General features: G+C 35.8%; 1 long non-coding RNA gene and 1 pseudogene across 1 annotated transcript; one reads left to right on the forward strand and one right to left on the reverse strand.

The window, feature by feature from the left end:
- Positions 1-68: 68 nt before the first annotated feature.
- On the forward strand, positions 69-5,297 carry LOC138917315 (uncharacterized). Its single transcript, XR_011425133.1, has 2 exons — positions 69-222; positions 5,118-5,297. It is a non-coding gene; the product is annotated as an uncharacterized lncRNA (long non-coding RNA).
- Positions 5,298-7,826: 2,529 nt separating this feature from the next.
- On the reverse strand, positions 7,827-8,854 carry LOC138917314 (serum response factor-binding protein 1 pseudogene; annotated as a pseudogene).
- Positions 8,855-15,503: the final 6,649 nt, after the last annotated feature.

Consider the following 15,503-nt stretch of genomic DNA (forward strand, 5'->3'; position numbering starts at 1 on the left):
TAAGGCCTCAGCAGTATACTATGACCTATGGATTACATCAGTGCACTCCAGGGACCCAGCTGGTATTCAAGGACTGCAGGGCTGACAATCCATTGACTAGGATGATGCCTTTTATCCAATGGAAATGATCATTAACTTAAATTTTTACACCTTATACTTGATATCAAAACCAGAGGACAGGTGACTTACATTAAACAAAGGAAATTACTTTATGTGTCTAAGGTAACCACATTACTAAATCTTCTCAGTGGTGAGGATAAGGCAGTACTTGAGAGAACTTGGCTTAGAATCATGCCTGTCTCATAGAAAACAGTAAAAGTTGTATCTTATTAATAGTGCTGTTTAACTTATGTACAAATGTAAGTTATATGTGAGGTGTATATTGGTAAATAGGTATGGATTTGAGAAGATCTCATAATTCCATACAACTCTAACATTTATTGAATTTCCCCCACTATTGAGAACAGTCTTTTGTATTTTTAAAACAAGCCATTGTCTCTCTTGCCACCCTTTCCCTTGTCATTTCTCAAGCAATTTGGGAAAAGAGGAAGCCCCTGGCTTTCCAGCCCCAGCCCTCATCATGAATCCTGTCTTGGTCAAGCCTAAAGGTCTCATTCTTTATGCTTCTGGTCCAGGCCCCAGTCTAAATCTTCTGGAAACAGCTGGGCTCTGTATGGGGTTTGAACTCTGAGGTTAGCTTTGTTCTACCTCCTAAATACCACTGAATACACCTCCACCCTTAGGAGCAATATGTATTTACTTCCAACCTTAGCAGTTACATTAGAACCAGGCCATGATCTAGTCTCCTTCAGTTTCCTTTACCCCCAACAGCCCCTGTCTTTGAGTGTTCCCCCCAATACCATGGGCTCAGTCTCTCACAACCACTAAATGATAGGCACATTTATCAAGAAATTCTCAGCCTTATTAGCTATCAGAAAAAGTAAAAACAAGGATTAGATACTATTTCACGTCTCTCAAATGATAAAATTAGATCAAACCTTACAAACGGTTAGAAGGATATGTGAAAAAAGGACTTAAATGATCTAATAAAGACCATGATGTAAAATGAAGTATTGATCTATGTAGCCATGTTGAAGATCAATTAGCCTACATTTTGTAAAATTAAATAAGCATATAGCCTATGTCCACAGAACCCCACGCCATAAGAGGGTCTTTACAAGGATGACAGTCATAGCATCATTATACTAACAGGGATTTGGAATTTTAGTTTAGTTTCCAACCCAAGAAGAATGGATAAGCAAAATGTAGTAGGTGCATGCTATAGAATTAATTTCCAAGGATAGAAGTCAAGTTCATTAAAATATATGCCTACAGGGAGGAGCATCAGGAAGGCACGGGTGATCTGAGATAAAAAGAAAATATAATTCAATGAAATAAACATAAGCGATTCCTTGACCAGGCTAATGAATAAGAATTATTAACTCAATACTCCGTAAATAAAAAAAACACCTCTCCCAAAAATAAAATGGCTCAAATTAGGTCTAAATGTAAGAGAAAGGATTATTCTAAAGATCCCTTATTGTGTTAGTTTCCTCTTGCTGCTATAGCAAATTACCACAAATTTAGTTGCTTAAAATATAAATTTATTATCTTATAGTTCTGCAGGTCAGAATTCCATTATGGGTCTTAATGGCCTAAAATCAAGGTGTCCTCAGGATTGGTTCTGCCTGGCGGCTCGAGGCGAAAATCCATTCTAGAGGCTAACTACAATCCTTGACTCTTGCTCCTTCCTTCATCTTCAAAACTCCTCACTTCAACTTCTGCTTCCATAGTCATATCTCTGCTCTATTACTCTTCTCCCTCCCTCCCACAAAGATTCTTGTGATTCCATCAGCCCCACACAGGCAATCCAGGATTATCTTCCCATTTCAAAATCCTTAACTTAATCCCATCTGCAATGGCTCTGTTGACACTTTGACACTTATGGTAACATTCACAGAATCTGGGGATGAGGAGGTTGACACCTTTTTTGAGGGGGGTGGGGAAAAGTGAACTTTTCAGCTCCCACACCAAGACAAAAACAGAGAGTGGCAGAGTAAACTCACCTATAGTAAAATATAGTAGGCTGAGAAGAGAAATCCAAATTAAACAGGAGCAGCAAGAAAAAAAGGGCACAGCAACTATGTAAACATATTGAGTACAACAAAGGAGAAAGAAATAAAGAAACAAAAGATATAGTTTGAAATTAAACGTAAGAAATAGAAGAGCAACTACATGAGAATTCTTCATGGTACAGAATTTAGGCAACTAGGTTCAATAAAACAAGAGCTCGAAGACAAAACGATGAGTCAAGGCAAAGAAATAAAAATGGAGAATTTAGAGCTGAGAAAAAAAAAATAAGACTCTGAACAACGTCAAAATGGACTAAATAAACAAATTAGAACCAGAAGAAAACATAAAACTTCAAACTGAAACACTGATATATAGATTTGAGATGAGTGTAAAGGGAAGAGATAAATACGTAACTAATTAGAAGACACTAGATCAAAAAAAAAGAAAGGACAAATGGTGTAACACAATAATAAAGAGGTTAACAAATAAACCAGACAATTATTCAAGATAAACACAGTGAAATATTCCTTGGATGCAGGAAGAACTGAAACCATAAATGAAAATGGGACATATTTTTTCAAGAAAAAAAAGACAGAGGACAACTTATAGAAATTCACAACGCCCACTTACACTTTTTTATCTTAAAGGATAAAACAAACAAATGAAATTCTTCAGATATCCTAAGAGAAGAAGAAAGTCTCTTATAAGTACTGAACATTAAACTAGCTTTACCCTTTTATAAAGCAACATCTACTGTTTGAAAACAGAGTAGTAGCTGCAGATATTGATAAAAAGAAGGTGTGATACCACAATAGGATTAGCGGCCAAGTTGTTTTCAAGTGTTAAAGCAAGTGGCAGACTGTCAAATGTGTGCCAAAAATTTTTCAGGGAATATGTGTGCTATAAGAGCCATTCTTGAAAAAGTCATAACTCTGTAATAGAGCCAACTCAAAAAAGAATGAAAATGCCATGAAATGACAAATTTAACACTCCACGCCAAAAGACAGTAAAATACTGGCAGCAAACAGCAGGGCCCTGAGGATAGAGGTGGGAGTGGGGTGGAAACTGACTGACCCAATATATTATACCATTTCCTATGAAGAAATTTGGGTTCCAGGCCTCTAAGCACTGGTATAGGTCTACAGCTCCAGACCTGCTGTCATCCTATTCTGTCTCACCAGGCCCTCCAGCACTATTTAAATTCCCGTGGTACCTCTGCGTGATGTTTCTTATCTCTGTTCTTGATCAATCTGCTCCTCCTGTCTTGAAAACTCATACAACATCTCGGGCTTAATTGTGACTGCACTTAGTACAGTAAAGTTTTCCAGGTCAGGAATTTCGAAACATGCATCTCTGTATACTCAGTCTAGCACAGTAGTGAGCGCTCAGTATCCTCTCTGAAGTAAAAAAAGCCAGACATAGGTAATCATAAAATTTTAAGAGCAAACAGAATTCTCGATAGTATGGCATCCATGAACCTTACCCGAAAATGCATCCAAAAAATTAACTTGACAATGAAATCCAGCCAACCAAGAGATGATTAAAAAAAAAAAAATCCCTCATATACCATGAATATGGTAAAATGTCCAGGGAAGAGCACTGAATCCATTTAAATGCAAAAATAAAACAAAAGTGCAGAGATTATGATTATAAAAGAGAATGTAGGTTTTAAACACTTTTAGAAAGCAGAAATTGCTACAAAAACTAGGAGATAGGTAGAGAGAAAGTGGGTAAAAAGGTGTTAATTTCATCATTAATGGCAGAATTGAACTGATACTACTTAAAAATGAAACTTAAAATTATACCCCCTCACTATTTTTCTTATCTTTATTCTTAACCATAAGGGGTATTTTAAGTATTAATAAACTAATGTTTATGAAACATTTAAAGTTCAACAACATTCTTAGATTCATTCCTGTTCCATTTTTTCTGATAAATTCAAGTATAATTAAATTTAATATTTTAATCAAATAATTATGGTATGATTCAGTTTCTGTAAAATATGTTTTGTTTCTCTTTCTACTTATCCACTCATTTATTCATCCGTCCATCATCCATCCCCCCATCCATTTATCCCTCTATTTGTACATAGGCATAGATATGTATATTCAACTACAATGATATCCAGCTAATGTTGAAAATGGTTACAATTAAGTAATTTGGAGTAATTTTTAAGCTTAAAATTTTTAAGAACTTTTGAGTTTCCATTTTAATATATATTACTTAATGACACTAAATTTGTGCTAATTTTTTTATAAAGATTTTATTTTTTTCCTTTTTCTCCCCAAAGCCCCCCAGTACATAGTTGTATATTCTTTGTTGTGGGTCCTTCTAGTTGTGGCATGTGGGATGCTGCCTCAGCGTGGTTTGATGAGCACTGCCATGTCCGCGCCCAGGATTCGAACCAACGAAACACTGGACCGCCTGCAGTGGAGCGCGCAAACTTAACCACTCGGCCACGGGGCCAGCCCCAATTTGTGCTAAATTGTAAAGAAAATAACATAAATCTGGGGAAAATATTTTGAAAAGTTTGGATAATTAGTTCTGCATTCCTTTCTCTGAGTACCTCTTCTTTTTAAAGTACTTTTACTTAATAATGTCATCACATCCTTGAAAGTTTCTGAATCTTGAAGGAGTATAAGAGTCTTGATAAACACTTTTATGTAATTGTCCTCTTACAAATACAAGGTGGAATTTATGTGCTAACCAATTAGATTATAATTATGTAAAATATCATCCAAAAATGATCAACGAAAGAAAAGAAACACATTCAACAACAGTAGTGACCTACTCAGTCTGGTAAACTTCCAATGATAGTGAAATGCACATGAATACAATTATATAACTTATGACTGCTTTATGAGGTACCCTGTCTTAAAGACATCCTCACAGGTCAAGGTGTTTTATTTTATTTTTTTTAACATACACCCTGTAACATTTAATAGCAACTCAGGCTATGGCATAAACTCTTCTAAATGGACAGCTACAATTATACATAGAGTTGGGATGAGTCAATGATAAGTTGTCTCTTACTAAATTTTTAGGGGCGAAAAAAATCCTCAAGATACAAGATATCCACCAAAATGTAAACTCTATAAAGGCTGGATTTATGATCTACCTTGTTAACTGCTATATCTCTAGTATCAGAAGCTGCAGAAGACATTTGAGAATTATTGAACAAAGATATGTATAAATCTATAGATAAATAAAGATGAATTAATTCAGATAGAAGTGTGCTGAACTTTTCTCTGGTTTAAATTAGTTAACTTGGATTAGCTAAAGAAACAATACATCTCATAATAGAACATATCTATTCTAACACAGAATATTTTAGCTTTAAAACTCATTTACAGGGGCCAGCCCAGTGGTGATGTGGTTAAGCTTATGCAGCCTGGGGTTCGTGGGTTTGAATCCTGGGTATAGACCTACACACAGATTGGCAAGCCATGCTGTGGCTGCATCCCACATGCACAGTAGAGGAAGATTGGCACAGATGTTAGCTCAAGGCCAATCTTCCTCACCAAAAATAAAATAAACAGTTTTTTAAAACTCATTTACATACATCCTTTGTTCTCACAAAAGAGTGGATATTAGTCATAATTTATAAAGAGGAAAGGTTAAAGTCTCAGACAGTTAACCAATCTTCTTGGTCTTGTGACTAGTGAGTATGCAGAGTCTCTCTACTAAATTAACATGAAATAAAACAAAATTGATTTTTCCTTGACCCAAGAGAAGCTGTATTCTGTTTTGAACGCTGCTTTTAATAATACAGTGTATAAGCTTATTAGAGTCATTACTTATCAGGTTAATCTATCAGTGGAAATTCTGACTTCACAAACCAGCTATGGGATTTTTAATAATGCCTAGCTTTTTAACACTGCCAAACAGCAGATTTTGTAGAGGTCAGAGATACTGACTAGAATAGCACCTGCTTGATGCCAGCTCTCAAGAGAAAGCTTAAATAACAGACTTCACATCCTCCTGTAACATCCAATCTGTAACAAGTCCCTGCTGAAGCAAAGCTGTCCAAAGAGAAGTGTGAGGTTGAGCACAAAGAAGAAAAACAGAATGCAAAAAGAAAGCCATGAGTTAGACTTCTCAATTTTTGTCTACTTGGCTTTTGCTTCTGACAACTGATGGAAGGTGGAATAGAGGTCACAAGATTGAGTAAGCGAGGAAAATATAAGAGAGGGCTAATATCCCAAACCTGTCCTCCAATCTTCTCTTTTAAATTCTGCCATAATTCCTTATTGAATGTGTAGCTTGAAAGGAAAGATACAAGTGAGGTTAGTTCCTATAATGACCTGGCTTGAGTCAGATTTATGAATGTAAGGCAGAGTAATTGAAGAGCATGGTCTTGGAAGAAAGCTCTGAGTTTGAATCCCAAATCTCTCACTTAGTACCTATTGGAAGTTAGGCAAGCAAGTTGAACTTTCTATGCATCAATCTCTTCATTGTAAAATGGTGGCAATCCTATGGAGTTGAAGATTAAGTGATAAAAGTCTTAACACACTTCCTGGGTGACTGTTAACACTCAATAAATATATATCAAGAGTTGATTGTATGCTGAATGTTTTCACACAAGAGGGGTAAAAAAAATTACAAAACTCCTAAGTCAAAATGTCAGGGTTTAGCGCTGAAAATTTGGTAAAATCATATTGAATGCATTTGAAATAGTTAATTTATGTTCAGCACTTATTCTAAATATTTTCACATCCTGCTTAATTTTAATGACAGAAGTCATTTTAGTCAATTTCCTTGTTGTTCTCCTTTATTAGTCCAAAATGGCAATTCTCATTTGCCTTTGACAATCTTATGAAAGAACTGCTTCTCTAAAATTCTCTTAAAAATTGGCATTGTGCTACTTTGCTGAATATTTTTCCACTTTCTTCATTTAAATGCACTTTAAAATGAGTGTTCTGGTAGATTAGATGCAAAAAGTTCTATCTGTTTTCTAGCAATGGCTGTCTTTTACTACCTGTGGTGATAAAAACATCTCTTCCTATGGTGATAAAAGGATATTTAATGTTTCATTGTGTCAAATTACCTGTAGTTAAGTTTCTTTATGGGAGTTTGCATAATAGCAAAACATAATGTTCCACAAGTTTTTAATAAACTAACTCAAGCACCATAGGAGAAAGTAGTTACTAACCAACAGACGGTTTACAAATATAAATCTTTTAAAAGAGAAATCCATGCTAAATGCCTAGTGCTAATATTTGAGATTTCTTGGGGATCTATTTTATTTTTTAAACTATAATAAAACTTTAATTTTGATTTGTATAATTTATTATCTGTATACCCATAATAAAAGTTTCTTAGTTTTGCTAATAAGTTTAACAGAAGTGATCTATTTTAAATAGCTACAGTTTCCTCATAATTTTCTATTGTAACTTTAAATATATCATGACATTTGTTTTCAAGGCAAAAACAGAGCTGAACCAGTGAAATACATTTCATGATGAGCATAAATGAGAAATATGAGACACTTATAATCCCAAAATTATTTCATAGAGGAAGGATTCTGAAGTATATTATTAAAAATCAATTTGAGTATGCACTTGATTTGTGAAAGGCTCATGTAAACATAACTTGAAGACATTTAGGAAAGAAAAACAAAGACAAGAACAAACTTATTTCTACAACCTCTCCTGAGACTTAGTCAAATACATGTTTAAATAATAGGCTAGTTAAAAAAAAAAAGGAAGTAAAAGAATTTTTAGATGGAAATGTTCGCAGAAAAAGTTTACTAATCAGTCATTGAATGTAAATTTTTCCCCTAAAACAACAATTTTAGATTGCTATTTTTTTCATCTCTTGCTTGCTTCCATGAAGGAAGAAGGGGCAGCTGCAATTGGGGTTTTGTATTTTTAAAGAAACTGATTCTTGATCTGTGGTTCCTTTTGCTGCAAACCTGGAGTTCTGCCTTTCAGAGCCTGCTGTTCTCTGCAATTTCTTATAGAGCTTTTAGATCCAGATGAAGAATGGAAAAGCACTGATTGAAACTCCCTGGCTTCTGTACTTAACTTGTTTTTGTCCTTTCTTATATGATGATAGATTTCAAGTATATCTTTTTCGGATAACACTTTTAGGGGTTTCTTTTTGTTCCTTAACTGAAGAATGGCAACTATTTTCCTTCTTTCAGAAGGAAGAATGACTTTCCCAATGAAGAAGTCATCACCACTATCACTACCCTAAGACATAGAAGACCGTTCGTAAAACCTTTCTTCCTCATGTGATTCTTGCCCATCACTCTTACCACCAAGAGGGCTATTGGACCCTTGCTTTTTTTTGTTTGACTTAACGTTTTCATTTTCGGGTCACCAGATGTCTTCTGGGGCTCAGGGAAAACTACAAATTCCTTTTCTGAAGGCTTTGATGAATTTGGAAAGTCCACTACTTTGGGTCTGTGTTGCATCTTAGCTATTTTTTTCTTTTGAATTGCTTATTGGTTTCTTTGTCAATATTTTGGCTTCTTTCCCTCTTTGTTCACTAATAATAGTTACTTCATGCTGTAACTTGCTTGCACCATCATTTGAACACACAGTGTGTCTTTGGAGTGATTTTCTTTTGAAGCATTCTTTAATGACTTAACTTTAGCAACATTTTGTCTTGCATCTTTTAAAACTTTGACAGCAGCTTTTAGCATTCTTTTCATTTTTGAAAAAAAACATTGAATCCAGATGAAGACAAAGAAGAAACTTGATTTTGTGATTCACAGACTTTTTAGACAGATAATAACTTGAGGATATCAATTTATTTGCCTTTATTTAACAGATGAACAAAGTAAATTACTTTCAGAGTGCAAGAGATGATTATTGTTAGAGTAGGAGGAGATTCCAAATCACTTAATTTCCAATGCTCTTTCCACTGTATCCTACTGCTTCTTAAGGATTTCATTATATTAGGTCTAGGTATTCATAAAGTTAATCATTTAACTGAAAAAAAAAAAAAGAAGAAAAGAAAAAGAAAAGAAAGACTTTTTTACTTTATTGCTTTCCCTCTGCTACGATTTCTTAATTTTCCTAAAATTTCTAATATGTCTAAAGGTTCCAGCCCAAACTCTCTACTCTTCTCTCTTTGTAAGCGCTCCTGAAAATTCTCAACTCTGTTGGTATATTTATTAGGCTTATGTTACATTTATGTTAACTCATGGATAACTGACATTTTTTTATCTTAAATCTGCATATCCAAAAACATTGAGTATTTTCATTTTTTCAAGCCTCCTTCCGGTTTCTTCAGAAACATTTTAATTTTCCTATCACTTTTACATATTTCTTGTTTAGTATGTTCATAATATTTTATTTTACTTTGCTGTTTATGGAGTGTACTCTTCAGTATATTGTTCAGCTAGATGCTTTCATATGTGAAGATTATTGATTTATATGTTAACCATGTTTAGCTTAATCCACAATTCTTGTTTCACTAACATATTTATCTTGTCTAATCGTGTTAGCTAATATTTTAAATAAAATGTTAAACAGCAATGGTGTAGTAGACATTTTTCTATTTTTCCTGATTATAGAGGGGATGTCTCCAGTTTTTCTCCACTAAGTAAACTGTTGTATTTTAAGTCAAGACAAACATTTTATCATGTTAAGGAAATATTCATCTATTTTAATTTTAATTAATCATTTGAAAATCAAGAATGGATGTGAAATTTTGTGATATGCTTTTTCAGCACCTATGGAGATTCGTCATATGGGTTTACCTTTGGATATAATATCGTAAGTTTTACTGCTATATTGCTTATTATTGAACAATACTTCTGTTTTTGAAATAAATCCCACCTGGTCATGATATACTGTCTTGGCTTTGGGAGAGTTAACTTTTCCTTTTCTCTTAGTTCACACATTTGCTCTTCAGCTGTATCCATTCTGCAGCTCAGCTTATTAGTTGAATTGTTTTTCACCAGCGATATTATTTTTCAGACTCAATATTTTCAGTCAATACTTTAGTGTCTTATTTTTCTTGAGTCATGTTCCCAATATTATCCCCTATATTTCTTCTGCCTGGTCCTATAAATCTACTTTAACTTGTCCAGATTGTCCATTTTTTTGTCTTTCTTCTAGAGTGGTTGCTGTGCTAAAACACCTTTTTATTTTTCTCTCTGAGATGACTCTTTCCTGGAGATAGTGGTTTGTTAGCCTAGTAATTTGAATCTGTGTGGAAAGACCAATGTTCTAGTCCTAGCCTCCAAGTTTTGAGGATGGAGATGGGTTTATTTCCAGGGCAAAGAGCCCTGATCCTTCTTTTTCCATGTGGTAATCACTATCCCTTGTTGTGCTGTGTTGTCATGCACTGCGCACCTCAGCTGGGGTGTCCTAGAGTAGTTCTGATGTTACCCTACTACTCCTAGTCAGCCCAGTGCTGGATGGGATTTTTTTCTAATTTACAGATCAAATACTGAGGAAGACCAGGGCATACTTACCAATCTCTCCCTCACCCATACTCACATATACAATTGCCCTATTCCACTCTTGGATGCTGTTTCAACAGACACACTGTCACCCAGCCAACTTGTATTTCTCATCCTTGATGTTTCTCATTTTTTACTGTAGTTTAACCAACCCATCAGCCTCCATAGGCCTTTTGCACTCTGTCCATGATGGGGATTGTGCGAGGAAGAATGTGGGTCTATGCTCATTTACTATATTTTGAGAAATCAGAAGTCTCAATGCATTTCTATTAAGAATTTGTCTCTCTGGTGATTAGACTGATCCAAAGTAATTAAGAACTGAAAATTGATTGAGGTAACTTGGTGATACTCCTAGCACTTGAGTTTAAGCATCAATGCTGTGTTTGAAGTAAAAGACTTTGGCTTATTTTAGTGTAATACTTCACAAGGTTTGATAAGATACCAAGGCCAGGATTGTTCAACCCCAGAATGCCTAACCATACTCAATAAGAGCCATAATTGAACTCAGTTGGCTCTCAAAGCCAATGACTATGGCAATGACTATCTCTCCTGGAAACCTAAGGAAAAAGGATATAGTTGTCCTTCCTTATCTGTGGTTTCACTTTTTGCAGTTTCAGTTACCCATGGTCAACCACAGTCTGAAAATATTAAACGGAAAATTCCAGAAATAAACAATTCATGAGTTTTAAATTGCACACCATTCTGAGTAGCATGATGAAATCTCCTGCCATCCTACTCCGTCCTGCCCAAGACGTAACTTATTCCTTTGCCCAAGCTGTGTACACTCCCCATCCATTAGTCACTTAGTAGCCATCTTAATTATCAGATTGACTCTCACAGTATTACAGTGCTTGTGTTCAAGTAACCCTTTTTTTACTTAATAATAGCCTTCAAATGCATGAGTAATGATTCTGACACTTTGGATATGCCATAGAGAAGCCATAAAGTGCTTCTTTTAAGGAAAAGGTGAAAATTCTTGACTTAGCAAGGAAAGAAAAAAAGTCATATGCTGAGGTTGCTATGATCCACTTGTATTACAATATATTTCTATAATTGTCCTATTTTATTATTAGTTGTCATTAGTCTCTTACTGTGCCTAATTTATAAATTAAACTTTATCATAAGTATGTATGTGTGGGAAAAAAACATAGTATATATAGGGTTCAGTACTATCCGTGGTTTCAGGCATCTCACTGGGGGTCTTGGAACGTATCCCCTGTGGATAAGGGAAGACTACTGTACGAGATTGGTTCATATTGCTACTTTTGCATCTGCTAAAACTTTCTGATGAAAGTACTTTTCCTCCCCAAAGAGTGAGATCCAGTTTCTGCGGTAACTCACAGGCTTTTAGAATACCACCCCCCACTTTTTCTACTTTCATAGTTGTTCTGCCTTCCCTGAATGTTGAGAATCTCTAATCCTATAGACCTCTACTTAACCAGGGACTGCCTGCCTCCTTCTTTCTCCTATCAATGAGGGAGCATTAAACTTATCCAAACCATAATTTATAAAGCTTTGTCTCGCCAGGTCCATTCATTTAAGGTGGAAAATTCCTATTTCTAGTTCCACTTCTACAATTAGTTAATTTATAATCAGACTAGTAGACAGCTTGTTGGGAATCTGCGTTTCCCTGACCCAGAGTTTGATAGGTAGGTGTTACCAACAGATCTCAGCTGGCACCACATTCTGGTTAACACAAATTCTGCTCTCCCTACTGAAATTCAAATGTCCTGTACTGAGGTTCTTCCTACTCACTGCTCGTGAGATGTGAGGTGGTATTGTCTTCTTCCAATTTAGAGTAGATCTCTTAAGATAAAGCCTCTGTCCAAGAAAATCATCCCAATCATTCAAATCCTTCTCTCATCCTCTTCCACCAGCAACAATTTCTAGGTCAAACAGAAACACAAAGAATAACACTCATCAATAGTAATTCACAAGTCTAGTTTGCCTGCTTCACTCGGACCTCTTAATGTGCCTGTCTCTTCTGGTTCCACATTTGTGTGTTCTCATTCCTTTTCCTTTCAGTGCTTGCTATTCTTGGTTGAATACTGTAACACCTTGGGAGCTTTTAAAAATACTGGTGCTTTGTCCCACCCTGCCCCACTATCCCCATCTGTCCTCACCTCCATCAAGACTCCTTTTAATTGGTCTGGAATATGACCTGGGCATTGTAATTTTTAAAAAGTTCCCCAGATGATTCTAATATGTGTTCAGGGTAGCTAGTGCCTCATTTAGGGATTTTTCTTCCAACTTGCATCTAATCCCTCTTGTGAGACCAGATGTGGGTTCTTTCCCAGAGATCAGGACTGGCTATATAAATTGTGACACACTGTACAAAATGAAAATACAGAGCCCTTTGTTTAAAAATTGTTAATTTCAAGAATGTGACAGCAGAGTATTAAATCAAGCATGAGGCCCTTCTAAATGTGGGGCCCTATGCACAAGTGTCATGCCCATCAAACTAGCCCTGCCTGAGATCCAATGGAAACAGTTAAGGGTTTTTCCTCTTGTGGGTTAATTTCTCTGCCATATTTTTCCATCTCCCCACTCAGTCTCGTTAGTCCACTCATCTATTCTTAAGATTGCATTATCCTGCACTCACACCCTAATCCTGCTTTGGTGGTGAAAGTAGTATTAAAAGCAACCTGAGGGGCTGGCCCCATGGCCAAGTGGTTAAGTTTGTGCGCACGCTCTGCTTTGTTGGCCCAGGGTTTTGCCAGTTCAAATCCTGGGCACGGACATGGCACCACTCATCAAGCCATGCTGAGGCGGCCTTCCACATGCCACAACTAGAAGGACCTGCAACTAAAAATATACAACTATGTACCAGGGGCCTTTGGGAGAAAAAGGAAAAATAAAATCTTTAAAAAAAAGCAACCTGAGACGTGGTAGAATCTTCCATCTCTTTCCTTGGCCACTCCTCTTTGAACTGGTATCGTTTTCTTTTCCTTATTTGGTTGTTTCTGGGAAATTTTAGTGACTATTTTTGAAAAGTATATTTTAACTTTTATTTTGATAGGTTTTAAGGAAAGAAGATAGTTAGATATAGCTTTACCACACCATTTTTACCCAGAAGATATTTTGCAATTTTTGATTTTCTCTATTTTAATGTAACTTGTTATTTTCAAGCAATGAAATCACTGTTTTTCAAATGAAAATTAACCAGGACAAGCAGAGTGAGAAAATGATCCTAAAGGCATCCTTATACAAGCAATGAATATTCTTAAAATAAATCTCCCATCTTGCACTACAGAAAAATGAAGCATAATGTAACTACTAGATACATAACAAATATATATATAATTCTGTGTCACTTTCTGGACTTATTTTCTTCCTGCCACTCCTGCCCATTTTCAATTATAGCTCCTTCTCCCTCTCAGCACTTCCAAAAACTTTAAGAAGGGACAACACAAGATTCATGTCTGGAAAGAGATTTAACAATCATAGAAACATAGTCCATAATAATCATCACATCCTTCAGATGAAAGCATTTTTGACTCTTGGGCCAGGATTGCAACCAAATTTCAGGACCCAGCATTCCCTTTCCCTCAGAAAGATGGAGCTGTCAGCACTTCTGACAGGACCCTGCATCTAATACTCAGCTGACCTTGTAGCGTGCAGTGGATTTACAGCACACAGTGAGTGGGGAAGGAGCCAACATCGCTATGATAGAGTGCTATGTCAAATAAAGCGGGAGAAATGCTGCTCAGTCAGGATCTCAGGAAGACTTTAATCCTCGCTAGACCGCTAGACCAGAGCTGAAGTTTATATGACAAGCAGATGTGAAATCTCCTCTGGAAATTTAGCTGCCAAGGGCTCCACAAGAACACACTGAAAAATAAAAGTAAAGGCCCACTCGCATGAGATATGTACTAGAGAGGCTAACAGGTTAATGCGATTCTAGTTGGTCTAGGGCAATCCCCTCGCTGACATGATTTGCTGAAATATTTCCTTCCTCTCTTTTAACCATGTTCTTCCAATTCTTCAAAGTTAAGCTCAAGTCCAAATGTCTAAGTGAAGTTTTCCCCGATGACATCAATACTACTCTTTGTTTTTCTGAATTTTTCTTCGAATTATTGATCCCACAATTTAAAAAAACACATATTTTATTGTATTTTATTCTGCTGGTAAGACACTCATTTTGTATGTTAGAAAATCAATACAAAATGCACATGAATGGTTTAATTTATAAACGTTTCATCACACCAACTAGAATGCCTGATCCTATGGGCAGCACAGCTGCTCAAGCCTGCGTAAGTCATTTTGATCTTCATCATGCTGCATGCTGCATTCTTAATGCTGTGAAGCTACCATCCAACATCCAGTAACACTGAGTATTGTTGGATTTACTGAAAGCAGAAGTACTGTGTCAATCCTGAAAGAAGTATTTTTTTAAGTAAATACAATCCTCGTGAATTTAGAATAAATGTAGTGGGGTTGAGGTTTTTTTTTTTTTTTTTTTTTTTTTTTTTTTTACCAGATTTGAAGATTTAACTATGCAAAAAGGGTGAAAAGTAGAGGGAAAGAAGGAAATAGAAATTAAACACAGAAAAGCGTGGCATTTTGTGAGGTAAATGAAAACATCATCTTCAGCTTCTGTACCAACAATGTGTGGTCCAAATCTCAGAGGCTACTGTTTCTCCTAAGGTGGTAGACATGTTTTAAATGCATATCTAAACACACAATCCCATAGAACAATGTTTCCTTGTAAAAAGAAGGCAGATCTTGGGGTGGGAATTTAATACAAACCAACGAGCTGTACAATAAAAATACCGTTACTATATGCCACAATCTACTTTGTAGTAAAAGTTTATTCCCAAGGAGAAAGTCAAAACCAGGAGATAATCCAATTCTGTTCCTAGTTTTAGCACAATAACAAATTTAGTGGCCTGAGTTCTAATTTTAAAAAAGAAAATACACTACTTTGGGACAAAGAAACTATGAGTCAATTCCAGGTGTTTTTCTTCTATCATAATTTGTGTATCCTTTGAACCAGCTCTACCGCTTCCGT

Source organism: Equus caballus, chromosome 14 (genome assembly GCF_041296265.1).
Source record: "Equus caballus isolate H_3958 breed thoroughbred chromosome 14, TB-T2T, whole genome shotgun sequence".
In the NCBI taxonomy this organism is placed as follows: domain Eukaryota; kingdom Metazoa; phylum Chordata; class Mammalia; order Perissodactyla; family Equidae; genus Equus; species Equus caballus.